The 20033-nt window shown below is 36.2% G+C and overlaps 1 pseudogene; it reads left to right on the top strand.

Annotated features, from left to right (window-relative positions):
* The window catches only part of LOC111142416, a 122623-nt pseudogene extending 103286 nt beyond the window's left edge, over positions 1 to 19337 (top strand).
* The last annotated feature ends 696 nt before the right edge of the window (positions 19338 to 20033 follow it).

The following is a 20033-nucleotide window of genomic DNA, read 5'->3' as shown; positions in this document are numbered from 1 at the left end:
TTATATTGCATTTCCCCTATAATTATATCTTACATTAACTAGAATACATTATCAAAACCAGGAAATTGACATTGGTGTGACATGTATGTAGAGTTTAAATCAGTTCATTACATGTGTAGATTATGCCACCACTGCATTCAAAGAACTACCCCATCCTCACAAAAAAAAAAGCTTTTTTTCCCCTCATACTAGCACTTCACAGTCAGACTTACTCTCTTCTCCCGATCTTTCCTAATCTCTGGTAACTACTAATGTGTCCTCCATTTTCATAATTTTAAGAACAATACATAAATGAAATCACAATATATGGCTTTTTGAGATTGGCTATATATTTTTACTCAGCATAATACCTTTAGGTCCATCTGGGCTGTTAAATATTAAATAGTTTATTCATTTTTATTGCCTAGCAGTACCCATGGTATGGAGGTACCACAGTTTGTTTAGCCATTCATCTATTGAAGAACATTTTGAGTGTTTCTAGTTTGGGGATATTTGAAGCAAAGCTGCCATGAACATGCTAATACAAGATTTCTTGTGGACATAAGTTTTCATTTCTCTGTGATAAATGTTAAAGGAGTGTTATTTCTGGTTTAAATGTTAAGAATGCTTAATTGCTGTTTGTTGTTGTTTTTGTTGTTGTTGTTTTTGTTTTTTAAAGAAACTGAAAAGTTACTTTCCAGAAAAGCTGTACCATTTTACATTATCACTAACATTGTATGGTAGATCTTTTTTTCTCCTTATTCTTGCAAGCGCATCTATCTATACGTATACATATGTCTATGTGTGTGTGTGTGTGTGTGTGTGTGTGTGTGTCTGTGTATAATTATATACATATATATATATAATTTAATTTCTTCAGTAGTTTTAGGGCTATTCAAATGACATATTTCAAATTGTGTGAGTCAGAGTCTAAAGATTTGATCATTTTCATCTAAATGGTAAAATTTATGTATGTACAGTTGTTTGAAGTTCCCCTTATTATTCTTTTGATATCTGTAGTGTCTACAATAATATCCCTGTTTCCTTCCTAGTATTGGTTATTTGTATTTTTTTCTTTTGTCAGTCTTTCTAGTGGTTTGTCAATTTTATTAATTTTTTCTTAAGCCACCTTTTGTTTTATTGATTTTCCCATGTTGAATTCACTGACTGTTGCTCTTATCTTTATTGTTTTTCTTCCTGCTTACTTTGAATTTTTTTTTTCCTTTCTTATATGTTCTTAAGGTGGGACATTGATGATTGACTTGAGACTTAGCTATTTTTTAATTTACGAGATTTTCCTTTTATCTTTCTGTTACTGATTTTGATTTATTTTTCTAATAATGATTTCATTGTGGTAAATGAACATACTGTGTATAATTTCAGTTTTTTTAGTTCAGACTTCTCTCTGACCCTGGATATGGTCTGTATTATTAAACTTTTTATGATACTTGAAAAAAATATGTTTTATGTAGTGGTTGGATGAAGTATACTGTAATTGTAGAGTAGATCCTGTTAATAGATTGTATTGTTGAGTTATTGTATATCCTTATTGATCTTTTGGCTGGTTGTTCTACCAGTTGTTAAGAGAGAGAAGTTTAAATTTTGATATTGTATTTGTGGACTTCTGTATTTCTGTTTTCATTTGTCTCAGTTTATGCTTCACATAATACATAGTTGTTATTTGGTGAACACACACTTAGGATTGCCATATTTTTTTTTCTCTATTGACCATTTATATACAATATAATTATTGATGTTAAGGTTTAAGCATGACATTTTGCTTTGTGTTTTATAATTATTTCGTATTTTAACTCTTTTATTTTCCCTGACTTCCTATAGTCTGCCTAAACATTTCTTTAAATTCTGTCTTGATTTTTCTGTAGTGTTTCAAGTGAATCTTTTTGTGTATCTTGTTTATAGTGGTTTATATTCTATCGCACATACACAACTTATCAAGTCAGTTGTTCCTCCATTTATAATGTAACTGTCATAAAAATAAAAATTTCTCTACATATGTGAGACCAAGTTAACCTTTTTTATTTAAGACATTGAATATAGTTTAGAGATCTCAAGAAGAAAGTGAGTCTTTCTTGTGTTTACCTGTAATTTTGTTTTTTTCCATTTTCTTTTTTCCTTCTTGATACTGCAAGATTCCTTTTTGTATACTTTATTGTTGTTGTTCAAGAGATTCTTCTATAGATTCTTTCAGGGTAGGTCTACAGGATACACAAACCCTTTTCATTTGTCTTCACCTAAGAATGAATTTATTTCCCCCTTCATAACTAAATGGTAATTTTGCCAGATATTGAAGTTGGGGTTGGCATTTCTTTTCTTTTAACATTTGAAAATATTGTTACTTCCTTATGGCTTGAATTATTTCTGACAAGAAATTACCTGTGATTTGAATTGTGTTTTCTTTATATGCAAAGTGTCACTTATCTCTTATAGCTTTCAAGATTTTTTCTTAGTCTTTAGTTTCCAGAAGTTTGACCATAATACATGTTGACATGAATTTCTTTGAGTTTGTCCTATTAGGAGTTCAGCTAGCTTTTTGAATCTGTAGGTATGTCTTTTAACACATTTAGGAAATTTTCAGCTATCATTTCTTCAAATGCTCTTTTTAAGTCCCTCCTTTTCTTCTGGGACCCTATTAATATGAATGTTCATCTATTATAGTCTCAAGGCTTCCCTGAAGGTTTTATTTTTTTTCATCTTGTCTATGTTAAGATTTCTATTGTTCTGTCTCCAAGTTCACTGATTATTTTTACTATACTTTTCATTATGCTATTGAGCTGCCTTAGTGAAAAAAAGAAAAGGATTGTTCTGTGCTTGACCTTAACAGGTAGCGTATGAATACACGACTCAGTCTTATCCCTTCAATGCTTTTTTTTTTTTTTAGATTTTATTTATTTATTTGAGAGAGAGACAGTGAGAGAGAGCATGAGCAAGGAGAAGGTCAGAGGGAGAAGCAGACTCTCCATGGAGCTGGGGGCCCGATGCGGGACTCGATCTTGGGACTCCGGGATCAGGACCTGAGTAGAAGCCAGTCGTCCAACCAACTGAGCCACCCAGGCGTCCCCTCTTCAATGCTTTTATAGAGAGTATTGAATACGGAGTAAATAATACAAAGTCAAAAGATATTTAGTATTCATTTAAAGTAATAATGGCACTCATAGTGTGTTGTGAAAAAAACAAAACAAAACACAGTGTTGTGTCTGAAAGTGGTCTGCTGAAAGGATGGAAGCATTTTGGCCAAATTCTTTATATTGAAATAAGGTTGCTTTTTTATTCTTAGCCTGCTAGAGCTATCACCTTGGATTCTGAGCCTCATCCACATCTAGATTTCAACTTTTGTTCAGTTCTGTGATCTCTCATTATCCTTACACTTGATTTAATGTATTTCTCTTTTATTCATCTTCGCCCAAGCCCCCAAGATAAGCAAATTGTTTCTGTCACTTGTAACCAAGAAATATAACAGATACAGAAATCAGTACTGAGACAGGCATATAGATATCAGACATGTAAAGAAAATGGAGAAAGCCTCAGACTTTCATTCTTGCCTAGCTGGGATAAAAGGGAGTGAATATTCCATTATTTTTTTCAGAATGAGAATCTGGCAACTCAAGATATGTAGTGTGAAAAGGAGTATCAGAAATATCAGTTGTATTCATATGGAATCAAATGTCCATTGAGGAAAAGGCTCTGGATGCTGGGCCCTTGAACAGTATAAGGGACATGAGGAATTCAATTACTGCAGAAGGTAATTCCTGCTTCTAAATGAAAACAGAAGAAAAAAAAAGATAAAATTCCTCAGCTATCTAACTAAATAGTATAAAATACTATAAATAATATAATTTTTATAAAAAATTCCTACTTGTGGTTTATTTTATGTGTTAACGTGACTGGACTAAAGGATGTACAGATAGCTGGTAAAATATTTTCCTGTGTATCTGTGCGGGTGTTTCTGGAAGAGATTAGCTATTGAATTGTGAAGAAGATAGCCCTCACCAGTGCAGGTTAGTATCAACTCATCCATTGAGAGCCTGAATAGAACAAAAGGCAGAGGAAGGACAAATTCACTCTCTTTATTTGAGCTGAGACCTCCATCTTCTCCTGCCCTCAGAAATTGGATTCCCTTATTCTTGAGCATTCAGATTGCAAACTTGATTCATGCCTTTGGCCCCACAATTCTCAGGACTTTGGAATCAGAGAGGGACTTAACACCATTAGCCCCCTTGGTCGTCAGTCCTTTGGATTCAGACTAAATTGCACCATCAGCTTTCCTTCTTTTCTAGCATGTAGATGGCAGATTGCGGTTTCCATAATAATGTGAGTTAATTCCTATAATGAATCTCTTTATAGATAAATACATAGATAGAGATAGAGATAGAGATAGATCCTATTGGTTCTGTTTTTCTAGAGTATCCTGGCTACTATAGAGAGTGAGGGTAATGATCAGAATTGTCAAATAAGCAGGTATATTTAGAGGCTACTATATGATTATGAGGGTTACTGGGAAAAAAACAATGAGCTGCCCACTAAAGTCCTTTTTTGATTTTTAGGGCTTCTCAGTTATTTCTTAAGCCTGAATTAGTTCACAGTTCCACAGTTCCTTGAAGGGAGAGGAATACGTATACTTTTAAGAAAAGACAATGTAACACCACCAGAATTTGTATTCTTCTTTTTTTTCTACCCTTTAACAATATGCCTAGACTGAAAGGATACAAGAAAAATTAAATCATCAAAAATGTCAGGACTTTTAGCACCTTGGCCCTGAGAACACTAATTCCTATTCACAAAAATTAGTAGGCTTACTAAACTGAGTCTTCAACTTCATGGAGGAGGGATTATAGAAATAGCAAAGCATGAACCACTGAAAGTCCATTCCTACTGCAATAATAAATTCTCAGGTGCCTGGGGAAGTCTCAGAGGTGAATGCAACTGTTAAGACTTAGAAGATGGTAGGGGAGATAATTCCTACACATTCTCATTGCATCTTCATGTGACCAAATAAAAAAGACACATGTAACATTGAAGAATAACAATGGATTACATGATAAACACCAATAGCAAAAGCAAATTTCTTACTAGAGGAAAATTGCATTGCCCCTAGCATGTGGTGACAAGCGTTTGGTCATTAGTCTGATAAAGAGAAAACAGAAGAAGCAGTTAATTTGCACCTGGCAAGTTTAATATCTTACTCTTACCAATGTGCTCTAGTATTCTTCAAGCAACTAGGCAAAGAGAGAGAGAAAGAAAGCATTGTATCAGTTGGCGTGATTGATTTTTACTGTCAAGCAAAAGTAGGTTTTTGTAATACACGTTTGCCAGAGAGTAGTTATGGATGGAACTTAGGGAGTCTACTACAAGGTGTAGTAGTAAAGGTTAATGGAAGACTAACTGGTAAAGCTAATCTACAGTTATTACATAGGTATGTAGGCATATTTGCAGGAGTAATGACTGACAGGAAACTTAGGACTTCTGGTGAACTTTTGAGTCTGTTTTTCAGTCCCAGTTTAGGTTCGTGGTGGGATTGGTTTGTGAAACCCTACTGAAGTGTACATTGATGTGCACTTTTTTGTGTATTATATACTTCAGTAAAAAGGTTTTACTTAAGTTAGTAGAAGACTCAGCAACCTAATATAGGCAAGATCATATTCCTCAGAGATAAAAGTTTTTTTCAACAGCATTGGTTAAGTGCTCCAGTCAGCTGAGGAACTAGCCGAAAACAAAGCATTCTTAAATTGGAGTGGAAGACAAGAGTCTTAAATACCAGTGGTGCCATTAGGACTAGTTGCAGACACAGAGACTGTAGTGTCCCATGTAGCCCCCGACCTTTTTTTTGCTGTTGTTCTCACATTTATTTATTCATTCATAGTATTTTTATTTACTTTTCTATATATTTAGTCACTATATTTTTATAAAGTGTTGTATTGTTAATTATATTGATACTTCAATCAATATTTTGTGAAATATCAGGAGAGAATCAAAGTATGCTTTACCGCCAAATCATGGATTTAAGAGTTGGATAGGGTAACTTGTGGATCTGAATTATTCCCTTTGAGGAGGTATTGAGTATGGTTTTTGGTTTTAAGAGGGACAGGGACAGAAGGAAGGAGTAATCTTGTATATGTAGGGGAAAGAGAGTACCTGCTGATGATAGACAGGCACATAGATTGATCATAATAGTTATTTGCCAATTTTTTTAATCAACCGGAATTTAATCCTTCCTTCCTATTTTGGAAGAATCCTCAATTATTTTTGGTATTGGTGGGGGGAAAGAGAGTCCAACCAACTACTAGAGAAGCTATAAAAAAATAACCATCTCTCTTCCACTTTCAGCAAAATGATGTGAAAACATGAGTAGGTCATGGGAAACTGGATGTTTCTACCCAAGACTTTGAACTTGGGGTTGGTAACACAAAGGCTAAGAGAAGGTTAGAATTCATACTGGGTACATGTAGAGGTAGAGGAGTACTAGGTGTATTGTCCATATTGATGGTGTTCTGGTCAGATAGTTCCTGGTGGTTTTGTGCCTGCTACTTCTTATCCTCCCAAGGTTTGCTTTGAACATGGCCCTCCAACTCTGTTTCTACCAATATTTTCATCTAAAATTATATTTTTTATAAATGGCAGTGAAGGAATTTGTCTTATGTGAGACCTCTTCTTAAGAGTAGGAAGGTTTGTCTAGTTTTTTGTCTGAGACACTTAAGAACTTGAGAGCATGTCAACTGACCCTCTTTCCTAAAATTCTGCAATATAACTGTAGCTTTCAGTTGCAGTGCCATATCTTCATCAGTGCTTTTTGCAAGGGCCTGAACTATGCACTCAAATACTAGATTAAGGCAGTTCATTTCTGCTTCCTAAAGCTGCTTCTCATTTATCCACATTTCCCATCCTAGTACTAACCAGGCCCAACCCTGCTTAGCTTCCGAGATCAGAAGAGAATCAGTGCGTTAAGGGTGGTATAGCCGTAGACTCATTTATCCACATTTCAAAATTAATTTACAAATACTGAAAATGGACTGGTATATTTTAGGACCTGCAGATAAAATAAGCTGCAATCGTGATCAAATCGAGCTGTAATTGCCAGTTCTTAGGTTATGCTTCCATCTCATAGCTCTCTAATATTACTGTTCTGACTTTAATGCATAAGCTGAGATACTTCTTTATCCTTTAATGACACTGTTTATCATATGCTGAATTCTGTGCTTCATCTTGGAAGTATAAAAGCAAGTACTCTATTGTGTCTGTCTTCAACAGCTTAAGAAATATTAAGGAAAGGAGACCTATAAACATCTAATTTTTTGTAATATTCTAAAGTCAAGAATCTGCAAAATGTGCGTAAGAATACAGAGCAACACTTTGGCCAGCAGTAAGAGGATGGCATTCAGGGAAGAGTTTCTAGAGGAGTTGCCACCAGAAATAGATATTGAAGGATAAAGGAGTAATTCTACAGGCAGAGGACATAAAACTGTGCAGAGTATGTGCCTGGCAGTATAAACCCTAAGGAGTGCAACAAGATGAATATACGTTGGGTCATTACAGCCAGACTGGCATCACGGTGTAAAGTACGAGACATGATTAGTAAGCAGTGGTTCTAGAGAGAGAAAAAGGCCAAAGAAAGATCCTGTGCACGACGTGTTATGGACTGAATATTTATGTCCCCAAAATTCATATGTTGAAACCCTAACCCCTAACTGATGATATTTAGAGGAGGGCCTTTGGGAGATAATTAGGTTTAGATCAGATCATGAGGGCGGAACCTCTATCATAGGAGCACTTCCTTATGAGTCCTAAATGATTTCCTTATAAGAAGAGGGAGAAAGTCCAGAGTTCTCTGTCTCTGTCTCTTTCTCATGGGAGGAGCCAGTAAGGGGGTTTTCACTCCCTTACTGGATCAAATCTGCCAGCATCTTCATTTTGGACTTCCCAGTTTCCAGAACTGTGAAAAATAAATGCCTGCTTTTAATACCACTTGTTCTATGGTATTTTGTTATAACAGCCTGAACTGATGAAGACATCATGGTAAAAACTTAAAAACAGGGGTACCTGGGTGGCTCAGTGGGTTAAGCCTCTGCCTTCAGCTCAGGTCATGATCTTGGGGTCCTGGGATCGAGCCCCGCATTGGGCTCTCTGCTCAGAGAGACTGCTTCCCCCGCACCCCGCCCTGCCTGCCTCTCTGCCTACTTGTGATCTCTCTCTCTCTCTGTAAAATAAATAAATAAAATCTTAAAAAAAAAAACAATTTAGAAATAGCAAAATGGTAATTGAACAAGAATTCAAAGAAAAAATTGGATCATAAAATTAGTAGGATTTGCTAATGGGTTGGCTGTAGCAATGAGGCTGCAAGAGGGCTCTACATGGGATCTTGGTTTTCTTTTTTAATCAGGGAGAATAGAAGAGTTAGTATGGTTGAAGCCAGGTATACAGTATTATAATAAATTAAACATAACTAAATTCTTTGTAATGAGGCTTGGGCAAAATGATAGCTTGAAGGGATAATCAGGTTTCTCAGTCCTGGTGAATCGTATTAGCTTATCTAGAACTGAACTAACCAGGCATAGGAAGTAAGGAATATTTCAGTCCATGTTTTACTGGAACCAGCTACATTAAGTTTCTTTACAACTGTGATTTCAGTGACATTACATTGGTAGCTTTATATTAGCCATTACGGAAAGTATTTGTGCCATAGAAATAGGCAAATGCTACAAATCAGTACTTGACATTTTCTTTGCCCAGAGAGTCCATTAGTAAACATTTACCAGAACACTACTGGATCTTCCACAGAAGTACACACTCAAAAAAAAAAAAAAATCTGCAAAGGCATTCATATAAGTAGCACAGAAAACACTAGAAGCAACTCTAGAAGGACCATAGTCATCATGATAGAAAAAAGAACAACCAAACAAAAAAACCCACAGCCTATAGCAAGAGTGTAGTATGAGTAGATGATGTAGATTCCAGGTTGGGTGCTATTATAGATTCTCCATCTAAGCTTAAATAAATGACTTGACATCTGTGTATCTAAGTGTTTTTGCCTGTCAAATGGAAATAATGATTTCTACAGAAGAATAAATGTTAAAAGCTAAGTGATTATTATGATTCTTATGAGAAGTTTGACTTGCTACACACATATGAGATATTATTCATAACTCGGGGTTCTGAAATCAACAAAGTATATTCAGACTATACAGGTATCACTAAGTCTTGCCTTAGGCACCATCTTACTTGACTTAAATTCTTTAAACTCCCGTGGCCTATAGGGAATGGTCTATAGGGAATTTGATGGGTTTCTGTGGATTGGGATTGTCATATGATTAGTCCTTTCTTTCTCCACATGCATTAAACACCTCTGCATTGGAGTTGGTAAGTTTTGCCATCAATAAAGGGGAGGTGGATCCTTTCTGATATTTGTGCTTGGGAAACCTAGAACTGCAGCTTAATTCTTGTTAAGTGCCTGAGAGCATGACATTGATGATTTTAGAATCAACTCAAATTATTTTGTTACCATGTAAATTGGAATGTGTTTCCATGTTTTTTTTTTCTGGTTCAATTTCTGAAGAGGTCTTGTGATGCTGCCTAGTGAGTAGGAGCTACCAAATCACAACCACATACTGGTTCTCTTGGATATCAGTACTCTGCTCTTCCAATATAAAATGCTATTCTTTGCCCTTAACACAAACAAACAGAAAAAAATTTTTTAAAGGTTTTATTTATTTGAGATAGAGAGTGAGTAAGAGAAAGAGCAGGAATGGGGAGCAGAGGAAGAGGAGGCAGAAGAGAGCTGAGCAGGGAGCCCATCAGGTAGCTCTATCCCAGGACCCTAGGATCATGACCTGAGCCAAATCATATGCTTTACTGACTGAGCCAACCGGGTGCCCACAAAAAAAAAAAAAATAAAAAAAAAAATAAACTAAGTTTCAGTTGTTTATACTTAGAATTGTCTGCCTCTCTTCCCTATCCCCGTTGTAAGCAATCTGCCCTTCAAGGCTCACTTTTAGTGCCACCTCCATGAAGTTATGAATCAGCTCCCAGTGATTCTCCCACTTCTACAGAAACAGTTCTTTTAGCATTTGATTATGTTCTAGTTTATAGAATGCATGTGAGCCCATTTCCTCTGGAAGAATGTAATCCTTTGATAGTAGAGACAAAATCATTTTGTCTTATTGTATCTTTCATAATATGTGGCATGGAGTAGACCTGGAATAATTTCTATATGAATATTTGCTGATATATATAAGCACATGTGTATCAAAAATATCCATATTTAGAACTAACACATACATGTTCCATACACATTCAGGTAAACAGATGATAGAATTAAAAAACAAATGTGGTCACTTAATATATACATGATTGAATGATGTATTTATAGAAGAGATTTTTTGAGAGTTAATTTATATCCATTATATTTGAAGCCACTAACTTCTTAAAAGGTTTTCCTCCCTCCCCCCTGATGAATATCTAATTAGTGTGCTTTAAATTTAGAAAACATGAATTAATTGCTGAAACTATTTCTTTGGAGAATTGGTACTAAAAAAAATCCCCCTGAAATAATAACATTTTCAGATAAATTGTGAGGATCCTCAGCCGGCCCCTTTGCTCATCGTTCTGACAAAAGGGATGTCGTGCTTTATTTTGTTATTAATTCTCTCTAAGTAAAGGATTATAAAAAAATAATAATGTGGAAAAACAAAAGCTGCTAAATGTAGCAACTCCTATGGCATTTTTTCCTGCTGAGTCTCAGCTGTCTCACTCAGTCTGAGAAGGTGCCCCATGAGGGCACATGGGTTTTGAGTACAAAGTGGCTGCTCTCTGGTGGTGCCTGATATCTAAGCCACTTCCTTACACTCCAGTAAAGCAGACAGTGTTACCACGATCCTCCTCATATTCTTGGTCACCATTGTAGTCCAATAACATTTAGACATGTGTATCAAAAATATAGTGTAAAGTTCCTTTCACATGCCTTCATTAATTTATGAATTCCTCCATTATTCATCCATTTATTTATTCATCATTCATCAAATAATTCAGTGCCTCTTGAGAGCATTTTATACACTGGGAATATTACAGTAAATATAGTATTCCTCACGTGAAACTTACCTGGGAGGACAGATATTAAATAGATAATCACACAGATAAACATATGGAGTGGGACAGTGAAATTCCCTCATCTACAATGTGAATGTGCAAAGACAATGTACTTTTCAAAATTTTGTCTGTAACATTTCTGATTTTTTTCACTGGCATTTCCCACCCACTGTCTTGGTAGAAAAATTAAATGTTCAATATAATTTGAACTCATTATGATCCACTAACTTGATAACACTGTGCATCCCTCAGATAATGTCTTCCTGTTGTCCTCTCCAAGGTGGAATTTACAGGAATGAGGGAAGGAATGTGTGTCCCTGGGGTAGGATGAGAAGAGTTCCAGGGCATATACTGGGTTCCTCCTCCTCCTCTTCTTTTTTTAAGATTGTATTTATTTATATGTTTAAAAAAATAAAATTAAAAAAAAAAGATTGTATTTATTTGAGAGACAGAGAGAGAGAGAGAGAGAGAGAAAGCATGAATGGAGGGGGAGGGCAGAGAGAAAGAGACAAGCAGACTTCCTGTTCAGTGGGGAGCCCTATGTGGGGCTCTATCCCCAGGACCCTGAGATCATGCCCTGAGCTAAAGTCAGACACTTAAATGACTCAGCCACCCAGGTGCCTCTAACCTGCTGGATTTTGATGCTGAAGTCAATGACTGGTGAACCTGTGGTCCATTCTTAGGCCCATCTCAGTGCCCCAGAAAATTATTTACCATCTCCCCCCCTTGCCAATTACACTTTTCCTTGGTTCTCACTGAGTATGTTCATGAGCCATTACTTCCTTTCTTCTTTTGGTCCTCTGGCCTCCACTGAGTAGGCAATTTGCACCAGCATACCAAGCCCTGTGAGAGGCCAGCTGTCTTTCAATTCTACATCCATGCCACAGAGGAAATAAAAACAGCTGTGGAAATAAACATCAAGCCCTCTTTCTGCTTGGTTATGATAGGTTGTCACATTCACTTGGATATGGTATCTCTCCAGGTCTACATGTGACAGCCTCCTCCTGGAGGCATAAACAGGTAGCACGGCAAGCCCTCAGCATGTTCTTGACTCTTTGCTGGCCTTTCTCCAGCCCTTGAACCTGGGAAAGACCAAACTTTTCTTTTACTTCCCCTGAGATACTCTCCAGATGCATAGAGCTGGTCCAGCTGCCTATCCTCTTCTGGAGAGGGATCTTCTCTCCATTTTGCACCGAGTCCCTAGGCTTAGCCCTTTATATGATAAATGTGAGATATTAAGGATACCTGGACAGCTTCCTCAATTGATACTTAACTGCTTTAGTAGTTTTTTTTAATGTGAGAAACTAAATATTACTTTGATATTTTGCTTTTACATTTTGCTTGTTACAAAATATTTTATCTCCCACAAATGGGAACCATATATGAGTTCTGCTACTTAGAAATCTTATATTCAAACAAAATAGGAAATCATATCAAAATATTAGTCCACTTACATAAATAATTATAAATTGTAGTAGGTTCCATAAAGGAAAAAATAAAAGGTGCATTAGGAGAGTATAACTGGGGAATATACATCCCTGAGGTGGAGAAGACCTGAGTAGGAGTTATGATGACATCTAAAGGCTAAGCATGAGTTACCCAGAACCTGAAATCTTGGATGTTCCCTTCCTTTTTTAAATTAACTGAAGCAGGCTACATTGTAGGACATTTAACTCAAAGTAATACCTGCCACACAGCAGATCTCATCATACTTTCAGCCACACCTACATACAGATCACCCCAATTGTTCAATAGACCCAGTCACCTAGAATGCCTCAGTGAAATCTTTTTAACCATGTATTGATAATCTGTCTGCTTCTTCCTTCCGGCTTGGAAAGTACTCCTCCACTAAAGCTGAATAAGATATCCCTCTGTTGAAAAGCAGTCAGAGGCTTCCCTCTGATTTGGAGAAGGAACCCAAATCCTGCTACTTTTCTTGCATCACTCCCTGCTCCAGTCATGATCAGCTCCTCTCTGTTTCTTAATCAGGCCACTTCCCTATCAGAAACTCATATGTGCTTATCTCACCTGGAACAGACACCTGCCAGGCTGTGTGCACATGTTCATAATCTCACATCTTTCAGGTGTCTGCTTAGATGTCATCTCATTAGTGACACTTTTCTCACTATTATACTTAACATCGACTTTCTGCCTCCTCACTTTTCCTCTTTTATGCTTTCTTTTTCTCCATAGTGCTATTACCACCTGACATGACATTTATTCTACACATTCATTTTCTGATCATTTTTTCCTCTTCCTTTCTTCCTAGCATGTTATTCTTGGGCAGAGAATTTAGTGTTTTGTTCACTATTGAGTTCCCAATGCCTAGGACAGTGCTTATCAACATAGAGTTGTTAAAAGAATGACCAAATAAATGAATAGATGGAGGGTAGAACTTTCTCCAAGGTTTCTCTCATCTGCACATACGTATATACATATAAACATGTATCCATATATATAAAGCACTACATTTTTTTTATTCCCCAAACTTCCTGCTTTGGGGAATCAGGGACATGATGGTAGAACAAAATTCTTTCCCACTCATAATGAGGAAATACTTTTCAAGAGTAGATACTTCTCACAGTAATTGTCTTGAGAAATTCAGTAATCTGTTTTTCAGGCTACTTTAAATGGAACATAGGTACTTCAAAGGTAAGGAGCAATGTTGAACTAGATGAATCATCAATACAGAGTAAAGGCCATCATTTTAGTATGTACCTATCAGATCTTGAAGAAAGGTCACTTAAATACAGAAAACAGAAAAAAAATCATAAATTTTGATTTACCGAGTTTTAAGTCTCTGTTATAAAGATAGGGTTATAGGAAATAAAAAACACATGGAGGACGCCATAGCTTCATTGCTTAGAATATAATTTTATGGTAAAATTGGATAAATAGACTTTCATATTATTATGCAATTAAGTAGTGATACTAAGATTTCTTTAAGAAATTTTTATTATGATTACATTTAAGCAAATAAACATAGACAAAATAGTGTAATGAACGCTGCTGTGCCTAGTACTTAGTTTTAATGATTGCCAACATCCTGCTATACCATATAGTAATTTGAAGTCTTTTTGAGATACAAAAGATAAAATGGTTTTACCGTCTTCCTTTTAAAGGATAATTAGGAAAAATCAAATGTATTTAGTATCTTTTCAAAACGTGTGCTCATAGTCTCAAAACATATAGGATTCTGAGTATTTAAATCATAGGAACACAATTCAAGAAGACCACATTTACTGGGTGGGTTTTGTTATTATTCTTACTTTTGACAAGTAAAACAAATATCAGGGATTTGGGGAAACTTGGTGAAAGTTATATAAGTAATAATTGAGAGAGCAGAGGTTTGAACTCATGCTTTCTGTGTCCTAGAATTATTCTGCAATTAAACAGGACTATTTAATGAGAGCTTAATTTCTATTTTATCATGGATTTTTTTCCTAATTAAATCTACTTTTCACTTTCTTGAATTATCCTTATATTATTTACTGAATCTGAACAAATAATACTGATTACATTTAATGTTACATGATTTTGTTTATTGTGTGATTATTATAATCTATCCAAGGAGACGTCCAGTGTCTTATGCTCTATACATTAACAAATGAAAGGATTATTAACAGTGTATTTTCAAAATACCTCTGCCATTCTAAGTTATCATATACTAGTTCTAAAGCCAACACATAAGTACATGTTTTTAATCATAGAAGATATTATATCATAAGAAAATTAAAGGGCAATTTTATTTTTTGAATTAATCCTCTTGTTTTAAAACAAGAGGAAGCATGGATACACTGATACCTCTTCATGAGTTGTTTCTGCTATAGGCTCATTGAAACTTGGATAACGCAACTGTCAGCATGATAAAATGACGAAAGCAATTGAAAAAACTGACAGGCTTATTAAAGTCCAGATTAACGAGTCTGAAAATTCTGCCATTATTTAGTAGCTTGTAATTTTTTAACCTTAGATAATGGAATTCATTATACATAGAAATTTGGTTCTCACCTATATATAAAACATGGGGAAATTAAACTAGATAATATACATATAAATTCATTAAAATTAATTAATTACATTCAGACTTTCAGTAGATTTGATTTAAGAAGATAGAATTACAAAAGAAAAGAAGATATAATTATAGAGATTTTGGAAAATTTTTGAGAAAAAAACATGAACCACATAACTGCATAGTTGGAGTAAGTCATGAAATCAGTAACTGTGAGTATCACTGTTATTGGCTAAATTGTGTCCCTCCAAATTTAATATGTTGAAGCCCCACCACCTCAAAATGTAGGTAAGAGATAGGGCCTTTAAGGAGGTAATTAAGTTAAAATGCAGCTGTTATGGTAGGTCCTTATTTATTTATTTATCTATCCATTCATTCATTTATTTAAAATTTTATTCTATTTTTAGTGTTCCAAGATTCTTTATGCACCACACCCAGTGTTCCATGCAATACATGCCTTCCTTAATACCTACCACCAGGCTCACCTAACCTCCCACCTCACTCCCCTCCAAAACCCTGTTTTGTTTCTGAGAGTCCACAGTCTCTCATGGTTCATCTCCCCCTCCGATTTCCCCCTATTCACTTTTCCTTTCCTTCTCTTAATGTTCTCCCTGTTATTCCTTGTGCTTTACAAGTAAGTGAAACCATATAATAATTGACTCTCTCTGCTTGACTTATTTCACTCAGCATAATCTCCAGTGCCATCCATGTTGATACAAAAGTTGGGTATTCATCCTTTCTGATGGAGGCATAATATTCCATTTTATATATGGACCATATCTTCTTTATCCATTTGTCTGTTGAAGGGCATCTCGGCTCTTTTCACAGTTTGGCGATTGTGGACATTGCTGCTATGAACGTTGGGCTACATATGGCCCTTCTTTTCACTACCTCTGTATCTTTGAGGTATATACCCAGTAGTGCAATTGCAGGGTGATAGGGTAGCTCTATTTTTAATTTCTTAAGGAATCTCCACACTGTTTTCCGAAGTGGCTGCGCCAACTTGCATTCAGGGTGGGCCCTCATTTAATCTGACTAGTATCTTTGTGAAAAGAGGAAATTCAGACACACAAAAAGACGCCAATGATGCACATATGGACAAAGACCATGTGAGGACATAGGAAGAAGGCCAGCCATCTGTAAGCCAAGGAGACAGACGTCAGAAGAACCCAAATCTGCCAACACCTTGATATTAAACTTCTTCCTCCTGAACTATTGAAAAATTCAATTTCCACTGTTTAGGCCACCCAGTCTGTGGTATTTTGTTATGGCGTCTGTCGTAAACTAGGACACCTGCTTTTTATGAAATTCAGATAACTGTTGAAATGTCAGATGCTGATCAAGAATTTGTCCCACTTTTCTCTCTGCTTCAAGGACATCTTTGAGCCATCTTCTTTGAGCCAAAGAAATATGGATTTTATAAGGAGTATGCTATTATTTAACTCCAAATTTCACTGAGTATCATAATTGTTTTTAGTTTAGCACTAATATATAGGTGCAGAAAGTTCTTTCTCTCTTCTTCCTCACTCTTCTAGGTACCCAGTGCCACAGCCCCTTTTCTTTAGTTTGCAAGTGTCCTAAGTGAGTGTCTACGATAGAGTATATTATTGTCTATATGGGAAAACTAGACAGGTTTAAGGAAAGTCTTATAGCACTAAACATGCTCTTCTGCTCAACAGTCAGCAGATAAAGCTCAAGGACCCTAACAAGGAAAAGGCACAATTTCCTTTTCAATGCATCTCTCTAGGATTGCCTTTTCATTCTGTTTCTCCTTAAACTCTTTCATCTTTTTCCTGAAAAATTATTTTCCTTGTGCACTTCTTCAGTGGATTTTATGAACCCACTGAATCCAGAGTCTGAATAATTAGCAAACAAATAGCTCAAGGACAGAGCACTAGGTCTTCTGACCCTCAAAGGAATTGGAAAGAATTACTTGGATTCCATTCTTGTAAAGAAAGCAAAGAAAGAGAAAGCCAACAGTCAAGTTTACATATCAAAACAGTCTTAACTTTGATATTCTGAACTTGTTTTTGCCTATATGGTATTATTTCAGGAAAGCCAGAAATATCACTGAAATTTCCTCATAAATATCCCTCCTATGCTGACACTAAGTCTTTTAATTTAAAATCTTGCCTTTTTAATTTCTCTTTAACATGGGACCTATTTGGAGAAGAAAGGAATGAGATGAGACCAAAAGCATCAGGTACTGCATATTCTCTTTTTTTAAAGATTTATTTATTTTGGAGAGAAAGAGAGCAGGGGCAGGGGCAGAGGGAGAGAAGTTCAAGCAGACTCCCCATTGAGCATGGAGCCGTGTGCCTGCTCCATCTCATGACCCTGCCATCAGGACCTGAGTTGAAACAAAGAATCAGACACTCAGATGACTGAGCCATCCGGGCACCCCCAGCTACTGCATTTCCATCGTAGCAGTAATGAGTTTCTCCAGAGAGATGCCTATAAAGACAAGTGATCTACTATAAAGCTGGACTTACTCTCCATCATACATACACACACACATACACACAAATATATATGCACTATGGCCTTCCATGCCTCAAAAGTATCCTGAGTGAATAAGAATAAGATCCCTGGAGGCCAAAGGGCACTAACTTGGGATATCTTGAACTTCAAAGTTAATCAGTTTTGCTGACAATTTACTCACTGTACTGACTGGGGTGTAAAGGAGAGTTCATATAATTTTTTTTTTAATTTTATTTATTTATTTGTCAGAGAGAGTGAGCACAGGCAGACAGAGTGGCAGGCAGAGGCAGAGGGAGAAGCAGGCTCCCCGCTGAGCAAGGAGCCTGATGTGGGACTCGATCCCAGGATGCTGGGATCATGACCTGAGCCGAAGGCAGCCGCCTAACCAACTGAGCCACCCAGGCGTCCCGAGAGAGTTCATATAATTTTTATGACAGGATCTATGTTTGTGTTCTGACTTCTTTAACCAGTAGCTATGCAAATTGGAGATAATTTATCAGAGGATTCAAGCATACATATTGCCAAATCACTGCCCTCCACCTGCAGTCTATTCTCAGTTGCACCTATAGGACAGTAAGTATACTACCTTAAGGATGGTGAACTGTCCTCACCTAGAGCCATTCATTCACTCAACTGACAGATACTCACTGAGAACCTACTACATACCAGGCATTGTTCTTGGCCAAGAGGTTGGACTAATGAACTTAGCAATGTTCCTGGTGAAGCTGGAGGAGACAGACAAAAAATAAATGATTTTCATAACTATACTACCAATGAGTATCCAATTAGTATATTTAATCCAATTTTTACACACACACAAACATAAACACACTGTGTTTTGGCAAATCTAAGACCTATATAAGCTTTTTTATTTTTTCTTTTAGAGATTTATTTATTTATTAGAGAGAGAAAGAGTGAGAGAGAGAGCATATGAGCTGGGCCAGGAGAAGGAGGGAGAGGGAGAGAGAAACTTTAGCAGACTCTGCTGAGTGTGGAGCACCATGTGGGGTTCAATCCCAGGACCCTGAGATCATGACCTGAGCCAAAACCAAGAGTCAGCCCCTTAACTAACTGAGCCACCCAGAGGTGCCCCAAATCTAAGCTTTTAAATCGGAATATGTCTTATAATGAATAATCTCTTAGATTCTTATGTCTTATAATGAATAATCTCTTGAACTATGACAAGTGTTTAAAGCAAAATAAAATAGACCAAGGTAAGGAACAGAATGTAGGAGTTACTATATTTAGATAGAGAGCCCAGGGAAACCTTAACAGTGAGGTAAGAATTAGAAGAATCTAAGAATACATTGCATGTGAAAGTATTCTATAAGATCCCTGTGCCAGAGCCAATTGAGGTCAGCTGTGGAGGGTACAGGAGTTTTTGCCACTCAGAGCTGACCTGGTCCCAGTGCCCATGCTGGGCTTTAGATGGGGAGTCTTTGCTGGTGACTGTTGCTTCAGCCCTCCTGGTATAGCCATGACTCGGGTTGTTCTGCTGTGTTCTTTCACCTCCTTCTAAAGACTCCTCCTGACTTATTTCCACATTTGGACACTGAAGAATGTAACATCTTGATTAACTTGATTAACTTGATTAAGGAATGCCACAAACACCACAGCATTCTGAAATTGTTTGATCATTGCAATGATCTTGATTAGGAGATGAAAAAAATGCTTGAAGAATTCATACATTGAAAAGAGGACCAAGAGCAGGGGACATGGCAGTGTGACACATAAAAGACTTTCTAATCCCATAGAGGAATCTGAAAAATAAATTACAGGTGTACCTTGAAAAAAAAATCCCTTGTGCCATAGTAATAAAGATAAAATTGAGATAAAATTCATATTTAATAAGAATTCACCCATCTGAAGTGTACATTCAACTACTTTTAGTGTATTCAGAGCCATGCAAACCTCACTGTGATCAATTTCAAAATATCATCACCCCAAAAAGAAACCCATATACATTAGTAGTTATTGCCTATTTCCCCCAGACCATCATTCTACTTTGTGTCTCTATAGATTTGCTTATTTTGGACAATTTTATGTAAGTAGCATCATATAATAAGTAGTCTTTGGTTTCTTTAACTTAGTATAATGTTTTCAAGGTTCATTGATGTTGTAAATGTATATCATTACTTCATTCCTTTATTTTTGCTGAATAATATTGCATTGTATGGATATATCAAATTCAATTAGATATATTAGATCATATATCTAATATATCAAAGGATATATTATTCTTTCATCAGTTAATGCATATTTGGGTTGTTTCTACTTTTTTTTGCTATTATGAATAATTCTTCTATGAACCTTTAAGTACAAGTTTTAGTAAGGGCATGTGTTTTCTCATTTTATGGGGTATTTACCTAGGAGTGGAATTGCTGGTTCATACGATAACTGTGTTTAACTCTTTGAAGAACTGCCAGACTGTTTTCCACAGTGACCTCACTGTTCCATATTCCCACCA

Source organism: Enhydra lutris, unplaced genomic scaffold, assembly GCF_002288905.1.
Source record: "Enhydra lutris kenyoni isolate GAN:26980312 unplaced genomic scaffold, ASM228890v2 scaffoldscaffold8, whole genome shotgun sequence".
Taxonomy (NCBI): Eukaryota; Metazoa; Chordata; class Mammalia; order Carnivora; family Mustelidae; genus Enhydra; species Enhydra lutris.
Note: the sequence above shows the minus strand (reverse complement) of the source record. Positions and strands in the feature narration are given on the sequence as shown.